General features: G+C 39.5%; 1 long non-coding RNA gene across 1 annotated transcript; it reads right to left on the reverse strand.

Moving 5' to 3' along the window:
- Nucleotides 1-228: 228 nt before the first annotated feature.
- LOC140646849 (uncharacterized) lies at nt 229-6,433 on the reverse strand. Its single transcript, XR_012040585.1, has 3 exons — nt 5,218-6,433; nt 1,672-1,761; nt 229-813 (listed from the first exon to the last, which is right to left on the reverse strand). It is a non-coding gene; the product is annotated as an uncharacterized lncRNA (long non-coding RNA).
- Between the last annotated feature and the right edge of the window lie 261 nt (nt 6,434-6,694).

The raw sequence follows: 6,694 nt of genomic DNA on the forward strand, positions 1-6,694 counted from the left end.
TTTCACAAGGTTCAAATGAATTTTAAAAATCCTTCAAAATAAAAATGTTTGCATGACTAACACAAACAAAATACATTTGTTAGCTTTAGTAAGTAAACAGTTTAATTTTATTTTCATCAATTCCTAGTGGAGCAGGGAACCACTTTTCAAAACTGCATTTTCTTTCCACAGCTAAAATAATTTTTATTCTTTTTATTCTTTTCTATTCTTTTATTCTGGTGTGTTTTAAATTAATTTAAGAGACTAGGAGAAAAACAGAGTTTTGCATTGTTTTGTTATCAGAGTCAAATGCAATCAATCGCAGGTACCTTTGTATCAAAATCCATTCTGATTAATTAAGAAAATTACTTCTCAGTAGCAAGCGTGCGGGGCACAATGTCCATGTATCTGCACCCTTCTGATTCACTCCCAAGCTAAGGAGCAAACTTTGAGGTACGAACCAGTTGTGTGAATGAGCCTATGCTGCAGCTATAAAGTGCCACAGCCTATGGCAATGAAATGTGTTTTTCTTTGCACGATGGCTGACGTGAAACAGATAGCAGCAGTTTTAATACAGCAATGGAACAATGCAATAATATTAATTTTATAATATTCATTTTACACTGGGAATCATATCAGGGAAGAAAGTGGACAGAAAAGGAAATCTGCCCTCAGAAACACAGAAAATACCCAGAATCAGACGAATCCTTGGCCTGAGTCCATCTCCTCCAGCAGTGTAATCAGATGGGAACTAATCTGCCGGGGAAGCCAGCTGGAGCAATTGGTGTAGAGCAGGAAGAGGCTGATGGCAATGTGCGAGTGAAGTATTGAAATCTGCGGAAATTGTGAGGGGAGAAATTTTACAACTTGTTTTTCTTCCTTTACTTCAGCACCTGAGGTGCTGTAGCCTAGCAGGAGTAAGATTAAGAATGCAATTTTTTGGGTCTCGTTTAATTTGTCATGCTGTTACCCTCACGCCAGGAGATGATTAAGGCAGTAAAATGTGACCTCTCTCCATCAATCATTAGCAGAAGGATGGTCTCCCGGAGATCCTGTTAGTGGAGCTTAGACTGTATTTTAGCTGTTCTGGTTTTGTGCTGCCTGGTGCATGCTATGCAGCGATGCTTTTCCTCCTAATGCTGTCAGTAATGTCTGCTCTGTATATGCTGGTTTCAAACTATGTATATGTATATGCTCTGTATATGCTGGTTTCAAAATATGATACTTCAAAACCGGGAGTAGAAACTAAAGGGACAGGATGGGCAGGGGATGAGCAAGGGAAGGGACTCTTGGGTATTTTACATTTATAATTTTTCTAAAATGGGTTTAAAATAATTCAGTTTTATACTTTTCCTCATAAAATCCATATGGAATTGTGGTAGGACCCATTATTAATTTTCCCCTCAAAATTACTGGGTCAAATTCTTTTGTATCCCAATGCCAATTACTAGCTGTTTATCAGCCTTTTTATTTGCTTTCGGTGTTAAGTGCAGAAGAAGCCATAGGAGATTTAGGCAAAAGATGTCCTGCCTGTCTTCGGCTTTTTGGGTGGTACCTCTGCTTGTTCTATTAGATGGTGTTTAGCAAGTACAGCAGTTAAAACTGGTTAAATCTGGCAGTTAAATCAGCTCTTCTCATAAACCTGTTCACTTCGCACGAGAAAGCAGAAAGAAAGTCAGTTTACTCACTTACCTAGGGACTCCTATGGTTCAAGGGCATCACGGGGGGGAGAGAGGGATTTGTATGTAAACCTGGTTCTTTCTAGTCAGGTATTTTGTGTATCTGAGGAGAAATAAAATTAATTAGCTGTGTTACACCCATTTGCCATCATCACTCCAAGCTTGCAATATGCCTGGAAGCAAGATTGCCTCCGAAGCTTTCACATTGTATATTTGAGTCAGCTTTCCTTCTGACAGCAGATATTTGCTTCAAGTAAATGATAAAGCATTCATCTTTACTGTTGCGAGTACTTGGAAAATATCATTTTCTTGGCTTGATTGCTCAAATATTTCTCTCAAACAATTTTCAAATGTATACCATACAATTTCCACATTGCTCTGCATTAATTATGCATTTCTCTCAACAAGGAAATGATAGCATTAATTTATCTCATATGGCCATTCAAACGAAGAAGGTTTTCAATTTAGTATTCACAGCTTCCTGAAAATGTATAGATGATATTCAATATTAGCTACAATGAAGGTTTGGTAAGATGTCTCCAAACAGCTCATAAATAGGAAGAAGTTCATTAACTCACTCTTCCACTGCATCTTTTTCATGTTTGAAGATGTTTCTTTCTTTTTCATGTTTCTTCCCCAACATTGGACACTTTTAAGATTCGGCTGGACAGGGTGCTGGGCCATCTTGTCTAGACCATGCTTTTGCCAAGAAAGGTGGGACTAGATGATCCTTGAGGTCCCTTCCAACCTGGTATTCTATGATTCTATGGCTCTGAAACAGAACCTCAAAACCCAACATCCACATAGTCAGAGAGCAAGGCTTTGAATTCCCCCATCTGAGCCTGCCAATTTAGTTTTAAATTGGATTAACTCCCCCAAAAGAATAATTTCCTGGATTCCTAATTGTGAATAATAGTGCCCCGGCAGCATGGAAATTTCCGACAATGATGTACTATCATGAAAATTTCGCGGTCATTTAAGCTTTCTAGCTTTCTCAGCCTTTGAACCACAGCTGGACTTTAATGCTGACCTGTACTTCTCAGTGGTCCAGTCTCCTTCCCCTGCAAACAGCAAATGTTTCCTAGTGAACCAACCCTAAGTTTTGCATAAGCAGGAGGTTTAGGATCAGTACAAACATATTCACTTTCCCAGCAAGCAGTAGAAAACTATTACATAGCAGGCATCAAAGTGTCCTCACTGCGTGACATCTCACTGACCTTTTATGACTGAAAATTGGGCCAGACGTGCATGTTTGTGCAGTGTCCATCGTGCTTTTTTGTTGCACTGTGTGCGAAGAAATCTTCAATATCAGTATGTGGAAAGGCAAAATCTTAGGTTTGCCTCCATCTAACTTCGAAAACATTGGGAGTCCAAACATCTGAAAGTTACACCAGAATATTTGCTTCATTTGGGAAGCGAGGGTCAGTACCTTTCGCTGCGCACGGAATACAGTGTCAGCCCTTGCAGTCAAGGATGGAAAGTGGATTGCAACCACTCAACAGAGGCAGAGACGTGGTCTTGGATGACAATGGAAACTGGGTTTTCAGGAAAGTGGGATGCTAGATATGGGGACAGCATGCTTGCTAATGGCTAGACGTATTTGCCTTCGGGGAAAATATCTTCTCAAATACTTCCCTGCGAATTCAAATAGTTTGAAGGGATCGAGAGAGGAGGAGGTATGAAAATGGTATGAATGGTACGAAAACAATAAAGAAGGTTTGGCCATATTACTTTGTAACATTGAGAACTGCTGGTTGTTCTAAATAGCCATTCCCTTCACCAGAGTGTTTGAAGGGCATAATAACCACCCGTGGAAACGTCCTACAAAGTACTGCTAGGCTGTGACAGCTAAGCTGAGATCTCCTCCTTCTTAAAGAAGGGAGACGGTCTTCCTCCAGTCCCTTTGGGTGCCCCAGACCTGTCCAAATAAATTGGCAGCTAGTGAAATAAAATTGTTTTATGGAAAAAAAATTGTCAGCTGTACGCCAGGCTTTATTTGAGAGTGTTTAAATATCTATTGGGTAAGGAGCCTGAGTGTAGCAGATCAAGGGTAATATCCAGCAAGGATATTAAGTGTAAGTGCAGCAAGGATAATACAGAGAGAGGCTCAAAATTGTTCACACAGGGAGTTTGTGGGCGGCACTCCCCAGAGGAAAGAGCTATTGAGTTTATCACCAGAAGGGTGCAAATCAACCGCTGCCGCCTTGCAGAAGCTGGCATTGGCACCAACCATAACATCACTGGAAACCTCAGACCGCACACGGAGTAGTAGCACTGTGCGGTGATGGATTTATTCTCATTTTCCCGAGTCTCTGCAGAGCTCTTCTACATAAAATCTGCTTACCTTGTACTCTGTTCCAAGACTCCACTTTGTCCCTAATGAAGAAGGTAAATCACAAAACCTAGTTATGAAATCAGTATTTCATGCAACTAAGTATCATACTGGGTAAACATTTATCACTTAAGATGTTCCTGGCAGAGTGAGTCTGAAATTTTATGGCCCTAATACCTAAATCTTAATTAAAATAGCTTTGACTTTTTCCTTCAGATGCATTCTCCTCTCTGCAGGTATTACAAGATTAAGCAGGTACTGCTACATTTTAATTGTTTATAGGTAATTCATTTGTTTTGTTATAGACTAGATGCTCTAACAGCCTAAAGCAACAGCGCAGGAAAATCTAAATGCAATTAAAAAGGAAGTAGGCAGACACTCCATTAGTTGTGTACTGCATTAGGAAATCTCTGTAAACTGAGGAATTGATAATTCTATACGTACAGGGTCCATTCAGTCAACTAGAAACCTGACAAAATACAATATTTTGTTCTCTTCTCTTCTTTGCCTTTGTTTCCATTCCCTGCAGCACCAAGAGGATGGAAAATAAGGAGCGGGAAACTGGCAGGGTTTGATTACATTTCTGTTATCAGTGTGTTAGGTAAGAGTTCAATTAGGAGGAATCATGGTGAATTTTTAAATCATGCTTTGTCATTTAATAATTAAAATGTTTTAAAATGAGAAATAAAGATCATTTCCATTCAATAAGCACTTTTGAATATTTCTAAGCTTCAGCACAACCCTTTCCTGATGTATGAGTCTTCCTTTGAGCTCCAGTGCTTCTGCTGAGTTTTTTTTTAAATTAAATTGAAAACTTACCTTGGTTCAATTATTCTGAATTCAACCTCATTCTTTATAAATGTTAATTCTGAAAGAGCCTGTCTTCCTGGTCATGTCCTCTTTTATTCTGTCTAAACAATGTGGAGTCTAGAGCAGCTTCTTCCTAAGACTCCTCCAAAGTCTTGACTCCTTGGTATGATGTGGTCAGTCCCAGGGGAAACCAAAATAGTGGTACCACAGCACTGCCCACTCCCAATGCCTTTTTACAGTGAGATGTGAAATGCAACTGTAAATATTTTGAGGTTTCAGCCTTTAGGTTGGTACACAGCATCTGACTCACCGGCTGCTGCACAGTGCCTGTGTTTGCTGTCGTGTGTCAATGCAAGAGGAGAAAGCAGATGATACCGTTATTATGCAAAATCACTTCCACCCACCCTAGTGACTCACCAGCACGTCACCGAACAGGATTTACATCAGTTTCAAAATATATCTCCGTTATCCATTCCCGTCTCAGCAGATTACTTATTTCTTCCTTCCACTCCTTCTCTGAATGACGACAACACGGCTACGCGTTTTCCTCTCGGAAGCAGAGCAGGGCTGGCAGCTGCGGCTGGCCGGTTCAGCTCAGTTTGCCAGAAGCAATAGTCCCTCACTTATGGATGGGGCAGAAATGCCGTGTTGCAGGGGCTGCATCTTCCCTCTCCATTGAATGACTGAGCCCTTTTCCTATGATGGAGGTTTTCTTCTTCAGCTAAGATTTTTTTGCCTCTATTAAGAGCAGGCCCGTTCATTTGTATCTTAAAGAGTTGACTCATCTGTGAATTACCGTAAGGTAGCGCTGATCTCTGCTTGCCGTGATGTGCCAGTCTGTAAACGATGATGACTCAAGGGCTGCTTAACTTAAGACAGACTCATCTGCCTCACTTTAAATTTGCTACTGCTTTTAACACCTTAGTCAAACAAACTGCAGTGGGAGGTCAGTTGATTCGGGAGAGGAAAATGAAGATAATCTCTTTTAGAATAGCTAGTTATTCTCCAGTGGTAACGTGCTATCTCAGTATTGTGGAAGCACTATAACTGATTTTGACCTATTAATGATATTAAATAATTAATTGCATTCTTATTTATTTGAAGAATTCTATTAAATTATGAATTTCATGGTTCTCTGCTCTGCCATACTTTGTGTCTAAATCTGAGTAGATGATGTTTAAGTGTATTTGAAGAAGCTTCACTCACCTGCCCTATAATCTGGGCCATGTGTACTGAAATGTGATAGTTGATAAATATCTGGGTCTTCCGACATTTTCCACAATTCTTTATTAGACAATCTCCATGCATCACTTTCCCTTGCACATACCTAAGTTCATGCCAGTTTTTAACTGTCAGAAAGTTTTTCTTTATCTTCTTCAGTAACTTTTCACGCCTTCAGTTCCACATAAAACAATTCATATTTTTAAAAATCTCGAGGATTTACCTTTCCCTAGGAATTGTTTGCAGGTGAAAGATAGGTGTTCCTACTCTGACCCCACACCTTACTTGATTTCCTCTTTAAACAGCTGTTTGTAATTACAACTAACCAAAAAAATAAGATTATGCAGGAGCTTCTTATCAGCCAGAAGGTTGCATCCCAGCCCCGGCTGAATTCCTTTCAACAATCCATTTTCGTCTTGACTAGTCATCACAGACATTTTGAGCAAAGATCTGGATAATAATAATAATAATAATTCAATTTTTTTGTCCTTATTTCAAGAGCTTCATCATTAGGTATTGGTTAGGTTATGAAAACCCATTTCAATATAACTAACTTCATTTATTAGAGTGATGAATTGTCCTGAGTTTGAAAACAATGATTTACAACTTTCTTGCTGTGGTATGGCTGAATGATGAGCTGAAGTTTCTGCTTTTTTTACACACAGCACCAAAA

This window comes from Ciconia boyciana, chromosome 2, assembly GCF_034638445.1.
Source record: "Ciconia boyciana chromosome 2, ASM3463844v1, whole genome shotgun sequence".
In the NCBI taxonomy this organism is placed as follows: Eukaryota; Metazoa; Chordata; class Aves; order Ciconiiformes; family Ciconiidae; genus Ciconia; species Ciconia boyciana.